Source organism: Juglans regia, chromosome 15 (assembly GCF_001411555.2).
Source record: "Juglans regia cultivar Chandler chromosome 15, Walnut 2.0, whole genome shotgun sequence".
Classification (NCBI taxonomy): Eukaryota; Viridiplantae; Streptophyta; class Magnoliopsida; order Fagales; family Juglandaceae; genus Juglans; species Juglans regia.
In genome coordinates this window covers 12,651,772-12,670,572 of record NC_049915.1, presented here as the reverse complement: position 1 = coordinate 12,670,572, position 18,801 = coordinate 12,651,772, and the positions used below count along the sequence as shown (strand labels likewise).

At 37.3% G+C, this 18,801-nt stretch overlaps 1 pseudogene; it reads right to left on the bottom strand.

Moving 5' to 3' along the window:
- Positions 1 to 8,875: 8,875 nt before the first annotated feature.
- Positions 8,876 to 16,845, bottom strand: LOC118344689 (annotated as a pseudogene).
- Between the last annotated feature and the right edge of the window lie 1,956 nt (positions 16,846 to 18,801).

The window sequence follows — 18,801 nt, the reverse complement described above, 5'->3', positions numbered from 1 at the left end:
TCGCGTTCAGCTCGTTCTTCGCCTTTGAATGTTAGGTTGTTTTTTGAAATAGGGGCCTCTTTAGCCCCTCGTTCTCACTCTAGTGCTTGCCCACCCTTTCGTTGGACTAGTTGCACTCTACAGACAACCATTGCCTCATTTTCAGTCTGTTTTGAGGAAGGATCATCTTTGCTTCCACTCGGCAAGGATAGGCTCTCTTCTTTACCTTCATTTTGCTCTTAGATGATGCTCTACTCTCTTTTACTAACGCGGTCCTCACAACCATCCTTGCAGTGCACCTTTGGCTCTAGATCACATTTATTCCACTTTTTTTAGTGAGACTAGATGCTATTTTTGCTGGGCAAGATAAGAGATCCTCATCAACCTCCTCAATACAGATAGTTCAGTGTACATTGCATTTATGTTGGGCTTTCCTTTGTTGTATTCAACAGTCATCAAGGCGGCCTTTTCTTTAAGGTACATCATAAGTTTTCATAAAACTAACAAAGCACGTCATGATATGTCAAGATCTAACCATCCTAAAACGGATGTAGTTTCTTGAGTTTGTGATAATGCGAGATTTTATCCATGGAGTTTTGTTGATAAAGATATTTTTAATATATTTAATCAAGTTCTTTTTTAATGAATCCCCATAGAACAACTAAACACACAATAAAACTCTTAAAATGATTAATCTATTTTCCAGTTCAAGTCATGCATGTTACTGCTACCAATGCTGATATAACGTAGAGTTATAAGGGCAGATTTATAGTTTTATAATGTATATGTTGGAAATATTTTCAAAATAATTAATTATATATTATATTTATTAATAATATTCTTAGGTTGATTTTGGAAGTTGTGAATTATTTTGGAAAGAGAGAAGATAGGGAAAGTTTATGACAGTTATACTATTTTGTGTTTGATTGCTTACCGTAAGAACATTAGATGGCTTGGTGGTTTTACCCTCTGGTTTTACTTAGAGGGCTGGAGTTTGAGTCACCCCCATGTAAAGATGGGTTTTTTAAATGATTTATGAAGAGGGCTCTCCATGCGGTCAGCAACAAGGCGTGCGCAATAAAGCAATGCAACACATGGGCTCAAGCGATGCACTGCTGGCGGCTGTGCATGAGGCATAGCAACGCAACAAGAGGAGGGGCTATTAGGGACCCCGATCTTGTCCCTAACACTAAGGACCATGAGCTCGCCTTGGTGTGAATGATGACCGAGTGACCTTACCAACTTGCTTAGTCTTTGGACAATAATGGCATGTATGATGGTGATGATGAGTTCCTAGAATGATCTAAGGGATGAATAAGGATGTTTGATACAATGTGGAATGGCTTGAAGGTTACCCTTGATGTTAGGGCCACTTGGATGATGACTAGGGTTGGTAAGGTTAAGTGTAGCTAGGGTTTTGTGTGGTCGCTAAGGATGATTTCGAGATTGGGAAGAGATGGACTCGGGTTTGGAATGATGTGATTGAGAGAAGCTAGGGTTTGGTGGCTAGGGTTGGCCGACTTTGGGGTTGGTTACCCATTAATGTTAGGATGGTTCGGTATTGGCAATAGGAGAAAGTGTTTGAATGAGTTTAGAGTTGCTCTTTGACTTTAGGGATTGATTAAATATAAGATGAGGACAATAGGATTTGGATATGGTCAATGGATGAAGATGGATGGTGTTTGAATGAGTCCAGGATTGTTCCTTGACTTTAGGAATTGACTAGGATAAGATAAAGAAAATAGGATTTGGATTTGAATATGGCAAGAGAATGGAGTCTTTAGTTGACTAGGTCTATGGAAGGAGTTGAGAGATTAAGGAATTGGATGAGTGATTGGAGGGATTAAGTGATTCTAGGGAAGTTCCTAGAATCAAGGGATTGACATGGGATGAGTCAACTTTCCTTGTATTAAGGAAGTTGCCAAAGAGGTCTCTTGATGGACCGCTAGGGTTTGTGTGAGTGGATGGAGGCAAGACTCTTAAAATGAATGAATTACCTTCTAGAGATTTGAAGTGGACGGTTAGGGTTTTATGGATGAAAGACTTTGGTGTGGCAGAATATGTAAGTGGAGTATATGGACTAGGGTTTTATAGATATGGAAAGATTTATGGGCAAGCCACTTACGGTAAGTATGACTCACTGCTAGAGCAAGTTGGATGATGGGAAGTGGCAATTTTGGCTAGGTCAATGAATATGATGGATGAAGGGTAATTATGGGATATGGCCAATTATGGAAGGTAAGGCAACACTAGGGTTGGTCGAGTAGTGTATGTGAGAAATATGGCTAGCGTTTTATGGAGGGGCAGTAAGGTAATTTATGGTAAATGGACTAGGGCAAACACTATAGTGGGTAAGACTTAGTATTTGGGTGGATCAAATGAATGAAAGGAAATATATGGATGAACAATTTGGATGAACATGTATGAACATTCAAGAACAAAATGATGAACAACTTCACCACTAAGTCAAGAATGCACAAAGATGAATGGACTCAACAAAAGAATATGAAGACTCTTTTTGCTTTATATAAATATTTAGATATGCAAGAAAGTGTAGATGAACAAGATGGAAAATAAGAACAATGAAGATAATGGGTGAACAAGATAGGACTTTGACTATTGATTCACGGATTGCACAATAGTTGAAATAAATCTCATAGATTGACAAACTTGAAAAAAATAAAGATAACACAACTTGGATTCACGAATTGCACCAAGTTGCAAGAACAAGAGAAGTTGAATCAAATCTATTCACAAATTACAAGGTGATGATTCTGTACTAGGAATTCACGAATTGCACCCAAGTAACCCAAGTGCCTAGCACCGAAAGGGTGATCTCAAGAACAAGTCTACCCACTTAGGAAATTTGCCAAAGGTTCAAAAGATGTAAACTAAATGCCTAATGGTCCTATTTATAGAGCTTACAAAGTGGAAACCTTAATTGGTCCCTTGATAAATAAAATAATTAATTAATTAATTAAAAATAAGTGATAGTGGTGTGGGGTCCATGGGGGTCCACGGCATTAGCCCTTGGTGGCCTAATCTTGGTTGTCCATGCTTGCCTAGGACCATGTGTTAGGGCGGTTTTTTATTGGGTCTTAACAGGGGCTCCATGCGTGAGGTGCTGCGACGCATAGAAAAACCAAATTTAAATTCCCAAAGCGCTCCCTGTGTGACTCAAACTAGCGCTAGCCAGTTGGAACAGAAACGAGGTGAGCATTGGACCAAGTCCAACTTTTCTGTCATATGGCAATAGACACAATATATATACCTATTCCGAACAGTTTTTAAAAAAAAATGAAAAGTTATTACTTTCCATTCACAACCTTTGGTCATCTATAAATAGACCCATTGGCTGCCATTTGAGTATCCCAGAATTTAATTTCGAATTCTCTCTCTTTCTCCCAAGTTTTCACTTCTTTAGAACTTGTTAAATTCTGTTTGTTTTTTAGAGAACAGATTTCTAATTTCTTAGTTGAATAGTAAAATATGATAGTATTCGGGGTCTAATTTTGTGTGAGCATAACACATTAAGACAAACAAACTTATTCTGGACTTCATTGTATCTTAGAGACAAATTCGCTTGTAACACGTGTGCATACCATTATTGGTGGCAGTGAATATTATCTTAAGGAAAGCGACATTGTAACGCTCCTTGAAGCAAAATTTCTCTCACCATTTATTATTTTGCATCCCCTCTGCATCAACAATCTTAAGACAATATTTTTACTAATGGCACATAGTTTGAGAGAGTTTGCTGCTGATTTTGTTAAACTTGAACGTTTTGATGGAGCCAATTTTCGACGCTGGCAAAAGAAGATGCACTTTCTCCTAGCTAGTCTTAAAGTGGTGTATGTTCTAACCACTCCTATGCCGTCTGCAAATGAGAATGACACAATTGCTCAAAGTCGGGTAAGAATCAAATGGAAACTAGATGACTACATATGCAAGGGTCACATCTGCAATGCAATGCCTGACACATTGTTTGACGCTTACCAGAACAAAGCAACCACCAATGATCTGTGGGATGCACTTGAGGCTAAGTATCTTTTAGAAGATGCGACAAGTAAGAATTTCTAGCTACCAAAATTTTCAATTATAAAATGGTAGACTCTAGGCCTATTGTTGAACAATTCAATGAAATTATGCATATTCTTGATCAATTCACTCAACACAATATGAAGATGGATGATTCTATATCAATTTCATCAATTATCGATAAACTTCCTCCATCATGGAAAGACTACAAAAAAAGTCTGAAGCATAGAAATGAAGAAATGTATCTGGAATATCTAAGCAAACATCTTCGTATAGAAGAGGAAATAAGGCTTAGAGATGGTAAGGAAGAGCGTGACTCTTTGACCTCTAATATGCATATGGTAGAGGAAGGGAAGACCCACAAAACTGGACAACCCAAGCAATCCAGATATGAAAACCGAAAGAGAAAGAATGACCTTGAAAAAAAATAAAGTTACTTCCAAGGTAAGAATCAGAAGAAACTGAGTGTAAATTACTTCCATTGTGGAAAGCAGGGCCATTACAAAAGAAACTGTCATTTTCTTAAGAAGAAACAACAAAACTTTAACTCCAAAGAGAATTTTGTGGCCATGATTTCTGAGATCAATATTCTCGAAGGAGACAACTCTTGGTGGATTGACTTAGGAGTAACACAACATGTTTGCAAAGACAAGAGTTTGTTTAAAAAGTATGAGTCCGAAGAAGATCGATGTGTTATCTATATGGAAAATTCATTCACTGCTACAATTAAAGGCAAAGGCACAATAGATTTGGAGTTCACTTCTGGAAAAGTGCTTACTCTCAGGGATGTATATCATGTACCAGAAGTTAGGAAAAATCTTGTATCTGGTAGTCTTCTGAATAAGTATGGGTTTGAATTAGTCTTTGAGTCAGATAAATTTGTTCTGACCAAATGAGGTAATTTTGTGGGGAATGGATATATGAGTGAAGGCATGTTCAAACTCAATATTAATAATAAAGTGAATGTTTCTGCTTATTTGCTTAATTCATATTCTTTATGGCATTGTCGTTTAGGACATATTCATACTAGAAGACTTGATGACATGGTTAATTTAAATTTAATTCCTAAATATGCCAAAGATATGATGATAGATAAATGTAGAATATGTATGCAAAGAAAAATTACAAGAAAACCATTTTCTAGAGTAGATAGAACTTCATCTTTATTGTAATTAATACATAATGATATATGTGACATGCATAGCACACCTACTAGAGGAGGTAAAAAATATTTTGTGACTTTTATAAACAATTTATCTAGATATTGCTATGTTTATGTGATGTATTTGAAAGACCAAGTCTTGGATAATTTTAAGGTATATAAAAATGAAGTAGAAAATCAATGTGATGTCAAAATAAAATATCTTAGATCCAATAGAGGAGGTGAATATCACTTTCCTGCTTATTGTGAATATGTAGGCATTATTCATGAAACTACTATGGCTTACACTCCACAACAAAATGGAGTGATGAAAAGGAAAAACATAACATTAGTAGAGATGGTTAATGCCATGCTTATTAATTCTGGTTTAAAAAAAAGTTTTTGGGGAGAAGCTATGCTAATAGCATGCTATATTTTGAATAGAATACGCCACAAGAAAACTAAAGCTTCTCCATATGAACTATGGAAGAAAAGTAAACCAAACTTAAATCATCATAAAGTTTGGGGTTCTCGAGCCATAGTTAGATTACCTGAACCTAAGATAAAGAAGTTAGGACAAAAAGCCATTGAATGCATTTTCTTAGGTTATGCACATCATAGTGTTGGCTATAGATTCCTAATTGTGGAACCTAACGGTTCTATTGATGTCAATACAGTGATTGAATCCAGGGATGTTGAATTTTTTGAAAATAGATTCAATGCAATTCCACTTTATAATGATAAAATGGTGGAATTAGACGGATCACTTGAAAATAATGGTGAATCTAGTGAACCATTTGAACAAAGGAGTAAGCGAGTCAGAACTGAAAAGTCATTTGGACCAGATTTTGTTGTGTACTTGGTACAGGGTACAAGAGATTCATCTTGTAACCAAATCATGATTACACATAATGTTAAGAATGATTCTATGACGTATGAAGAGGCTATGAAGTCTTAGGATGTAGCTTTATGGAAAGAAGCTATTAAAAATGAAATGGATTCAATCATGGGTAATAATACTTGGAAATTAGTAGATTTACCCCCTGGTTCGACACCTATTGGTTGCAAATAGATTTTTAAAAGGAAACTGAAAGTAGATGGAACAATTGAAAAGTTTAAGGCAAAACTAGTAGCAAAGGGTTTTACCCAGAATGTAGGGTTAGATTATTTTGATACCTACGCACCAGTTGCTACGATTGCTACTATCAAATTTTTGATTGCCTTAGCAACCATCTACATGTTTGAAATCCATCAAATGGATGTTAAGACTGTCTTCTTGAATGGTGAATTAGAAGAAGAAATTTACATGGAACAACCCGAGGGTTTTGTCATGCTTGGCCAAGAACATAAAGTTTATAAATTAGTTAAGTCACTTTATGGACTTAAACAAGCACCAAAACAGTGGCACAAAAAGTTTGATAAAGCTGTAGTGAACAATGGTTTTAGGATACATGAATCTGATAAATGTGTCTACAGCAAGTTCAATGGAAATAAAAGTGTCTCTGTTATGCATGCAAGTTCTCGGTTATGGAGATCAATTGTCTTTCTTATGCTAGAGGTTTGTGTGTTTTTGAAAGTGAAGGTGAAAGATGGTCGGTCATCGTTTTGGTTTGATAGATGGGTTAGAGGGGGGGCCACTGTGTGATCTGGTTTCTTCAGTTGATCAGCCTCTTATGAAGATTAGTGATGTCTAGCCTGGCAACCAATGGGATCTTGAGGTACTTTCTCAATTGGTGGGGGAATAATTGGCTAATGAGGTTGTAAGGAAAATCTGTGCTGGCTGAACAGGAGAGGATGTGCTAATCTAGAGGCCAGATCCGAATGGCTAGTTTTCCTCAGCTAGTGCATGGGAGCTTATATGGGTCAAAGGAAAGCAGTACCCTTGGATGGATTGGATGAGGAACAAAAATTTACCTGGGAAATTCTCAGTATGCATGTGGAGGGTGAGGTTTAGGTGCCTTTTAGTTGATGAGCGAGTTCGTAGTTGTAGGGTTTATCTAGCCTCGAAATGTGACTACTGCAGGGTGCCACAAGTGGAAACTTTGGATCATGTTCTGGTCACTGGTGAGTTCGCACAACAGGTGTGGAGGATGGCTGCTTTAGCTATGGGTGTTCTGTTTATGCAGACGTGAACATGGTGGAGTCAAGTGACAGTGTGGTTTTCATGTGCAAAGAAGTCTACACAGAAAGGAATAATTATTTGTCTACTTCCAAGCATTTTAACTTGGTGCACCTATGGAGAAGATGTTGTAGGGCAAGGATGGAAGGGATTCATGAAAATGTGGTGGGCATTTGGAGATCTATTCGTGCTTGGCTGGGAGCTATTGTGAATGACAGCAGCTTGATTGACTCAGTCGATGAGTTACATTTATGTGAACAGGACATCCCAGTTCAGCGTCACTCTGGTCAACGTGTTTAGCTCGTAACTTGGCAAAAGCCACCTGGTGGGTGGTGGAAATTGAAAGTGGATGGTAGTTGTAGGGGTAATCCGGGTACGTGTAGTGGTGGTGGAGTGGTGCGAGATAATTGCGGAGTGCATATTGGTGCTTTTTCAGAATACTTTGGGGTTGGAACAAACACGGAGGCTGAGATGTATGCTCTTTTATACTGCTTGAAGATGTGCAAACAATTGGGTGGTTCCATATTGTCTTAGAATGTGACTCAAAGGTGATAATGGACTGGCTTAGTGCTTGTCGTTGTACGTTATGGTATTTATGGGACTATTGGGATGAGCTACTTCATGAACTTGAAGGGTTATCCTATTAGGTAGTGCATTAGTTTAGAGAAGGTAATCAAGCAGCGGATTTCCTTATGAGAAGAGGTGAAGCAGGCCAAGTGGCTTATTATGGAATGATTGATTTGTTGCCTAGGTTACTGCGGGGTATAGTTCGATTAGATAAAATGGGCATGCCTACACTACGAGGGTGCTCATGGTCACAAACCTAGATGATGAGAGTGGTTATGGTTTTTTTGTGCTTTTGGTTGGTTTTTGGTTTTTTTTGGTTTTGCTTTTTAGAAGTTTTTCTTTGTAAGTTCTAGTCACTTTAGTTTTCTTGTTACACAGTATTCCTCCGCCATAAGTGAGGGATTGTTTAATAACATTGGATAGGGCTCACTCTTGAACATGTAGCCCTAACTCTTCTAAAAAAACTGGAAATAAAGGTGTTATAATATGCTTATATGTAGATGAGATGTTGATTTTCGGCACTGATAATATGAGCATTGAAAGTACTAAGAAATTTTTGTCATCTAATTTCGATATGAAGGATTTGGGTATTGCAAATGTAATTTTGGGTATTAGAATTATAAGAAATAATAATGGTATAATTAACCCAATCACATTATATGGAGAAAATATTGGAAAAGTTTAATCACTTTGATTGCAAACCCATGGCTACACATTTTGATTCTAATTTAAAATTGTATCCTAATGCTGGGAAAGCAGTGGATCAACTTGAATATGCTAGAGTTATTGGTTGTCTAATGTATGCTATGACATGTACTAGACCTCATATTGCATTTGTAGTGGGCAAACTTAGTAGGTACACTAGTAACCCTAGTCATATTCATTGCATAGTTGTATGAAGAATTTTAAAATATTTACAAAATACTATAAATTATGGTATTGAGTACAGTAAATTATGATATTGAGTACAGCTGATTTCCTTCGGTAGTAGAAGGATACACAGATGCCAGTTGGATAACTTAGCATGATGATCACAAAGCAACCAATGGGTGGATATTCACCCTTGGTGGAGGAGCAATCTCCTTGGAATCAAAGAAGCAGACATACATAATTGACTCTACCATGGTAGTAGAGTTTACAACATTGGTTTCTTGTAGCAAAGAGGCAAAGTGGCTGAGAAACTTATTAGTAGAGATTTGATTTGGCCAAAACCAATGCCACCAATATCTTTGCATTGTGACAGTTAGGCTACACTGTCGCAAGCCTATAGCCATATATATAATGACAAGTCTAGGCATATTGGATTAAGACATAGCTATGTGAGGCAATTACTCACAGATGGAGTAATTACAATTGATTTTGTGAGATCTTGTCAAAATTTAGCAGATCTGTTAACTAAAGGACTTGCAAGGGATTTGATATGAAAGACATCAAATGGGATGGGTTTAAAGCCTATACAATAAAATCACTAATAATGGAAACTCGACTCAACTCTTGAACATATCAAGATTTGAGTTCAATGAGCAAAGTACATTATATGTTCGTGATTTGCAAGCACTGTGATATTAAAATTAGTTCTTGAACTAATTTATCATCCCAAGGTTTGAAGTGTTTGGTACTGTAATGAAAAGGAGATGCTAAGCAATAAGCTCTTAATAGACTTGTAACAAAGTTCTATTAAAGTGTTTAGTTACAGTACACTTTCGATAAGTCTACATATATGAGTGTCGGTGGTGGTGCCGCCTCCTATGCAACTTAGGCTTTTTCTCTAGAGCACTCATGAAACCAGGATATTGACACAAGGCCAATCCACGTGCCAGCGCTTATGAACTACCCAAAGAGAAGAAAATTTATATGTGAGATATATCCAGCTAACCGTATTGAATCGCTAGTTCAAAGCATGTCAACTATGCCATTCTGATTAGCTTTGTTGTATTTTCACTATGTGAAAGTTCAAGTCCAAAAGACACCTTCATTTATTTATACATTTTCCTATTCTAACCAGGATGTATTTTGAAAATGGTGGGGGGATTATTGGAAATATTTTCAAAATAATTAATTATATATTATATTTATTAATAATATTCTTGGGTTGATTTTGGAAGTTGTGAATTATTTTCACTATGGAAAGTTTATGACAATTATACTATTTTGTGTTTAATCTTACCCTAAGACATTAGATGGCTTGGTGGTATTTATTGCTCTGGTTTACCCAAAGGGCTGGAGTTCGAGTCACCCCCATATCAAGATGGGTTTTTTAAATGATTTATGAAGAAGGCTCTCCATGCGGTCATACCAAGGAGTGCACATTAAAGCAATGCAATGTGTGCGGGCGTGCACGAGGCGTAGCAACGCAATAGGAGAGGCTGTTCGGGACCTCGGTCGAGTCCCTAAATACTATGATCTCCATGCCTAGGATCTCCTTGTGATGATTGAGTACCCGTTCCTCTCTTGCTTGGTTCTCGAACAAAGGTCACAAAGATGGCAACTGTGGTAAAGTGAGGTTAGATGTTTAGACTTGAATTGGGGTGTGGGATGGTGGGAAAGATGATTGCGTGTGCGGGTTACAATGGATGATGGAGGCGCAATGGTCGAAACTAGGGTTGGCGCCACTTAGGGTTTAGTTTTAGGGTTGGATGAAGGAAGATGGGATTAGGGTTTGATGTTGGGCGGCTAGGGTGGACAACCACAAGTGATGGATTGATTGATTGGTTGAGAGATTTTAGGAAGGATTCCTAAAATCTTGGAACTTCAATAAGGAAAGGATATGGCCGGTTATGGGAGAGGATATGGTCTACTAGGGTTCCTAAATTATAGGAAACCCAATATGAGAAAGGGAGGTGGGTGGCGCTAGGGCTAATCTAATTAAGGCAAGTGATGGCAGAAAATTGGATTTGAATTCAAATGGGAGTGTATTTCGACTAGGGCAAACACTCAAAGGGGCAACACTTAAATGTTAAAATGGATCAAATGAGGCAATTTGTTGGTCTCGGCAATGAACATAAAATGAACTCAAACAATCCCAAGAACACTTTAATAACAAACTTCACAAATTAATAAGAACAATGGATAGAAAATGGAAGACAAAATGATGGATGAAAAATACTCATAAGATTGATAAACCGGATCCCACTTATTTATGAATTGCAAAGTGTGATCCTCTCCTTGGGGATTCATGAATTGCACCCCAAAGAGCCCAAGTGCTAAGCACCGAAATTGTTGATCTCAATAACAAAACCGTCCAAAAGGAAATTGTCAAAAGATGTAAAAGAAGAGACTAAGAGTCCTATTTATAAGAGTTACTATTGCCCAATAGGTCCCTTGGAATAAATAAATAAAAGAAAATAACATAGTGGCATGGACCCAGTTGGTCGTGGCATGCATGAGCCCATGATGGGCGGGCGCAGGGGCGCGTGCTGGGCTGAAGGTAGGTGCGCGCGCAAGGACATGCGCAGGGGCTCTCACATGGGCGTGCACAAGCGTGCGCAGAGGCGCGCACTGAGCTGAGTGGGGCCTCGCACGCAAGGGCGTGCGTAGTGCAGCGCACATGGGCGCGCAATGCAGGGCTATGTGCCTGGGCATGCGCATGGGCTTGCACACGCCAGGCCGCTCTCTATGCTGCAAGCGGCTACTAGCCTCGCTGGCCCACATGCTAGGCACCCCATGCATGTCAACACTTGGGCCAAGGCATGCATGCATGCTGGGCGTCCCGTGCGTGTCAAGGCATGGGCCAAGGCATGCGTGTAGGCTGGCCAGGGTGCTGTCCTTGCATTCCAATGATAGTGTCAAGGCTTGTCCCGGGGCCACCTTTCTAGGGGCTTTAACAGGGGCTCCATGCGCAAGGTGTTGCGACGCATAGAAAAACAAAATTTAAATTCCCAAAGCGCGCCCCGTGTAACTTGAACTAGCGCCAGCCAGTTGGAACAGAAACGAGGTGACTATTCTATCATATGGCAACAGACACAATATATATACCTATATCGAACAGTTTTCAGAAAAATGAAAAGTTGTTACTTTTCGTTAACAATCTTTGGTCATCTATAAATAGACCCATTGGCCTGCTATTTGAGTATCCCAGAATTTAATTTTGAATTCTCTCTCTCTCTCTCACTCAAGTGTTTCACTTCTTCAAAATTTGTTAGAACTTGTTAGAATCTGTTTATTCTCGAGAGACTAGATTTCTAATTTCTTGGTTAAATAGCAAAATATGAGAGTATTCGGAATCTAATTTCATGTGTCCATAATGCAATTAGACAAACAAACTTGTTCTGGGCTTCATTGTATCTTGGAGGCAAATTCGCTTCTAACCCGTGTGCATACCGTTATTGGTGAGAGCGAATATTATCTTAATGAAAACGACATTGTAACGCACCTTGAAGCAAACTTTCTCTCACTATTTATTGTTTTGCAGCCCCTTTGTACCAAGAGTATATGCCCTATTATATGTTGTATATTTCACAAGTTCAAAATTACCTCCAAATGGCAACAAGAAGTAAATTAAGGTCGTGGTTGGCAGAAATTGTATGAAAACAAAACATTATCATCTTACCTTTTTCCAATTATCTTTGATGTTAGTTGTTGTTCTCCAACTATTTCCAATACCTGCAGCCCAAGCGGCTGGGTCTTCTTGCCCCCTACATTGATGCCAACCATTTGTTTCTATTCAGTTCAATTTTAAGCGGGAAAAGCAAACAAATTAAGTAGATGGGGGAGAAAAACATACAAATTGAGTAGCTACCAAAATATAGTGTGAAATTATCACTTGTTTCAAAAGATTAAGCTAATTAAAAGATATTGATTTAATTATATATATTTAATCCTTAACAAAAAGCACACTTGCTTGGACTTGGGAACAAGTCTAACGCAAATTTTGCAATAATTTTATTCGAAGTTGTGAATAGTGCTTGATGAGCACTTCAAATTGTCTTGATGCTAAAAAAATAAAAATAAAAGCCTCGCTTATCTACTCACCATTCGCAAAGGGAAAAGAAGATAGCTCTTCCTAAATTCAATAAAGCTTGGCTCATTTTTGGGTACCTATCACACAGGTTGAGGCCGATACCTTACTAGAGTTATAAGGTGTGCAAATCCCGTGTATTAATTCCTTTTGAAAAAAAGTATGATCCACTTTTACAAAATAATTTCTTTTTTTTCTTTCATGTAGGTTACAAATTTTCTCACCCTTTTCAAAGTGTGCGAGATTTAGGCACACTAAGAATGTATAAATAATTTCTCATCTATAAAAAATAAATAGTGCATGCAAGAGCTAATGAGAAGGTGGCAAATTCTATATATAGACATTAAAAAATGCATGTCTAAAACGAAAACCAATACCTTTTCTTTGGACTTAGCCATGATTGTTACAATTATCATACTTCAAATAGTCGATACCCTATAGAATTAATTACCAATTAGCATAACAAAATGGCACAAATACTTATGCTTATAACTAATAAAACCATAAGTTAATTAGTACTATATAAATGCTTCCTCAAAAGGAATAAATCTTACCCAAGAGGCAAAAGTCTTTGCATCTTGAAAATATAATCTTTCTACATACCCAATTAAGAGTACTAAAAGAAAATTTTTAGTTAGAAAACAGTACCAAAGCATAAATACCTGAGAGTCTCTATGAAGTTGAGCCCAACAATCATCTAAAAGATTAAAACTGATAGAGGATTAGCTTAGTAGTAAATATTTGCCATTGAATGATCTAAGTACAGAACTCCCCCAACGACTAACCTAGATTTATGTACTCGTATCCTAGTGCAGCGAGTCCAGTAGACACCATTGCATCCGCTGTACAAAGAGATTTTGCAGTACAAAGCTAATTAGTTAAGGAGAATTGTCTTCAAAGTTTAGTTTTCCCAATTGAATGTTATAGGTGATGTATAATTAAATAACCTGTTTCCATAATCAACTTCTCCTCAATGTGACAGTTGAAGTGGTTCCAACTGTTCCATCATCTAATCAACATGGATATTAGACTATTATGGGTAGACTAGTTTACTTGTGAAAATTAAAGAAAATGATAACTAAAAGTGACAAATTATTAAAGGATATAATATTTGGGACGAGTTATTTGTGACAAAAATGATTATTTGCAATGAGAATTAACTCATTTTGATATGAAATATTCATTTTTATCGCAAATAATTCAACAAACAGCCTCGTTTATTTTCACAAATTATCTCATTTCATCTAATTATTATAATTTTTTCAAATTCTCATACAAAATATAATAAATAATTCAACTTTTTCAAATCATAAAACAAAAATTATATTCTAACAATATTTTATATATTCAATTTTCAACTTTCATCTCATCTCATTTGAGTAAATAAATGAGGCTAAGTGTTTTTCTTGTAATCATTGGGATTCAATAGTTATGATATAGTTTGTATATGAAGGAATGCCAATTTAATAGCTCATAAGCTAGCTAGTTATATAGGCATATTTGTGGGACGTTAGATTACCAAATTTATGGAAAGGATATGAAATGAATTCATAATTAGTCTTTATTTATTTATTTGCTTTCAATCTTGGATTGCTTCATAAAAGAAGTCCAAGAGAAAACACGTGGTTTGATTTATTATCTAATTCTCATACTAAATATACTAAATTAAAGAAAAACCATTTATCTAAAAAAAAATTAAAAATTAAAAAAAGATGGCCAGATTCAGCCGCCGATGCCACAAGGTTGTTGGCACTAGTGGAAGAGTGTATGCTCTAACACCTATAAAATTTGATGAGGACGACCTAGAAACTCAGGAAGCAGATGTCATCACAGTTATGGAACCCTGACCTTAGATTAACTAGCTGGTAATTTAGGATCATAGTTGTAAGAATCGAGTTTGTTCGTCATTTTAAGGCGAGTTAGGATGTTTAATTACCATGTGATTACTTTGTTTGACTCATGTGTGTCCCCATCATTCTTATCTGCTATGTTTGCTTGAATAAGTAGTCTTTGGGTGAAGCCAATGCAAGAGAAGGTCTTTGTAGTGCTACCGAACTGAGAAGTAGTATCGCGCCCCAAGATAGTTGTGAATTGTCCCTTAGAAATAGACAAAGGCATCATGGAGGCAAATTTGATAGTATTGAACTTATTGGATTTGATATTATCCTTGGTATGGATTGACTATTTCGACATTTTGCAAGTATTAACTGCCAACAAAGAACGTCAATATTCCAAGTGTCTAGGATGCAAGAAAGAGTGTTCCACGGTAGTAGGTTAAGGTCAATGCCTAGAATAATTACCTCACTATAATCCAAGAAGGATTTGGCAAGTGGAGCCAAAGCCTGCTTAGTACATCTAGTGCATAAGGTAGAGAAGCCTAAGGAAATAAAAGGAGTAGCAGTAGTGGATGAGTTCCCAAAAGTATTCTAGAATTGCCAAGATCACCACTTCATTGAGAAGTTGAATTTTCTATCAAACTAGAATCTGGGACTCCCGTACATAAGGCACCTTATAGGATGACCATTTTAAAGCTGAAAGAGTTGAAATGCCAACTATAAGAGCTTATGGCAAAAGGGTTCATTAGGCCGAATATATTGACTTGGGGACCACCAGTACTAATTTTTAAGAAGAAGGATGCGACCCTTACGATGTGTATTGACTACTAGGAATTGAACAAGGTGACCATAAAGAAGATATACCACTTTCCCAGGATAGACAATTTGCTTGATCAATTATAAGGAGCTGCAATATTTTTTAAGATCATTCTTAAGTCTTGTTATCACCAATTAAGAATCAAGGAAGGCGACATGCCAAAATCTTCATTTTGAATGAGATATGACCATTTTGAGTTTACGATGATGCCATTTGGATTAGCTAATGCCCTAGAAGCATTCATGGATATCATTAATAGGGTGTTCAAACCATTCTTAGATATATTTGTAGTGATGTTCATATATGATATTCTAGTGTATTCCAAAAATGTTAAGGATCATAGAAGTCACATTTGGGTCATGGATTCCCGAACCCCTCTCCAGGTGGGGCTAGGACTAATTACATGTAAAGACCATTAGACATATTAAGGTCCTATAAATGATGGTAAAACAGACTCATCCACATAGGATTAAGGTCCTGTTAATTTAAAATAATTAAATTATAATTCAAAAATGAAGTTAAACAATGTTCGATCTGTTGCCACCTCTAGCATTGTGCGTGCCTAAGTGGCACTGGAATGGCCAAATCTATCAAGATTCGACTCATTCCCAGATTCGGATTTGGATGATAAAGCACCATAAATTTACCAAATTGAGCGCCTAGGTTGAGCTTAGGCCACTATTATGTGGTTGGTGTCAGTTGCCACCCAGAGCAACAACTGAATTAATTTTTTTATGGTTATTCCAACCGTTTTTTGGGGGTGGCAGCCACCACTAGCAGAAACTCATGGTTACTACCACCCTAAGAGGCTGTTGAAGTGATGATTAGAGACAATCTAAAAATTAATTAGTATTAGTCGTAGTTTTTGGATTCAAAATTCTTATTTTAGAGTTTTTGTTTAATTAGTATATTTTAAAAATTGAAGAATCATTTTTTTTAATCAAATCATATCTTTGTATTTATAAGAAGTTAACCAATACACAACTTATCCTGTATAACAAAATTAAAATAAACCTCAGGGTCATCTTCTATCCACAGTTGTTCTTCACTCTCATGATAAGCCAATTTTGTTAGAAAATGAGCTACCATATTTCCTTCCCTATATGTATGTTGAACTATCCAACTAGGCTTTTTACAAAGAATTCCTTTTATATCTTCGACTAACTGCCCATGCCACTACCAATTATCCTCTTCACTATTGACAGCCTTAACAATTTCCAATGCATCCCCTTCAAAGATTGCCCTTTCCACATTTAGCTTTACACACAACTTCAAGGCCCTCCACAGAGCAGTAATCTCAACTACTACAGTTGAACTTACCTGCTTCTTCGGCATACACAGTGAGACTTGCACCTCTTCTTTTTCATCTCTGATGACCACACCTGCCCCCATCCTTCTCTAATTTGAATTAAATGCAACATCCCAATTCACCTCCACAAATCCTTCTCTTGGAGCTTTCCCCTGAATCATGTGCCTCTCAACTGCGGTGGATTCTGAGCTCTTTCTTTGGTTGTCTTGAGCTTGTTGAAATTCTATAACCCTGGTTCTAGCCTGAGGGAAAAGCAATCCAGGACTAATGAATTTATCCTCAAAGATATATCCATTTATTCTTACCTAGATATGTCTCATAACAAAAGCTGCCACTTCTACACTTTCTTTTGGGAGTTTTTCAACCATTTTTAACCATACTATATTCACATCCACCTCATTCAATTTCCACTTCTGCACTGGGCTCTCCCTCTTAGCCCATACATATGCAGCAACTGGGCAACTCCAGAGTGCATGATACACTTTCTCTTCCTTCCTCATGCATATGGGACAACAAGGATTATCCACCACTTTCCTCTACTACAGGTTTCTTCTTGTTGGTAGGCAATTGTTAAGTGCTTTCCATAAGAAGGTCTTAACTACCCTTGAAACATCCAACTCCCACAAGACTCTCCATCCTTCTTTAAACTTCTTTCCATCCCAGGGTTCCCCTTTAACTTTTTTCCTTCTGCTCAGTTCTAAATAGTAGGCACTTTTAACATTAAACAAGCCATTCTTGGTGTAGGCCTATATTCTTTTATCATTTAACCTTGTCTAACTAAGTGGGATACTGCATACTATCTCAGCCTCTTCCTCATTGAGAGTTGCCTTCACCATTTCAGCATTCCACCTTCCACAATCTCTATCAATCAGTTCCACCACTCTTGCCTCAGCATTGAGATTTTTTATAGGAATTGAATTCGATGAGAGGACTAATTTGGAAGCCATTTATCCTCCTAGATTTTAATACCAAAACCATTCCCAAATATCCAAACAAGCCCTTCCTTTAACAGATTAAAGATCCCCACAAACATCTCTTTAAATCATTGAAGGATCGCTCTCCTTCTTTGAATCAAGTACATCAGTATTCTTGAATTACTTATCTTTGAGAATCATGGCAACAATAGAATCAGGCGTAGTTAACACTCTTCAACATTGTTTTGCTAGAAGAGCTATCTTGAAACTCTCTGGTTCTCTAAAACCCAGGCCCCCAGCAGCTTTTGCTTACCCTATCCTCCGCCAACTAGTCCACTGTATCTTTTTGTCATTATTTCTATACCCCCACCAGAATCTAGCCATTACACCTAATTTCTCCTTGCATAATCGTTTTGGAAATTTGAACACACTCATATAGTAAGTGAGTATAGATTTGATAACTGCTTTGAGCAAAATTTCTTTACCAGCTAGGGATAGAAATTGGTTTTTCCAATTGTTAATCTTGTGTCAAATTCTGTCTTTAATCCCTCTAAAGCTGTTGTAACGAGACTTTCCAACCATTGTAGGTAAGCCAGATACTTTTCACAATTGCTTTGCAGCCTTGCTCCTAAATCTTCCACTATTTGATTCTTGTCAACACTTCTAGCTCATGAGCTGAACATAACAGTTGTTTTTTACAAGTTCATACATTGTCCAGAGGCCTTTTCATACACCTTCAATATGTGTCTTACCTTCTGCCACTCACTCCAACTGGCTCTCTAAAAAATTATGCAATCATTAGCAAATAGAAGGTGTGTAACTTTGATCCCTCCCCTTGCAACTGCCACACCTCTTATCTTTCTTTTTATTTCTGCCTCATTTATTAGGCTACTAAGGCCTTCAGCACATAAAAGAAAGAGATAATGGGATAAGAGATCTCACTGTCTTAAACCTCTCAAAGGATAAATAACCTCACCAGGTCTCTCATTCACCAACACTGCATATGTTATTGAGGTTATACAATCCATGATCAACTTTAACAACCTTTCTCCAAACCCCATCTTCTTCATTACTACTTCCAGGTAAGCCCATTCAACTCTATCGTAGGCTTTCGAGATGTCCAAT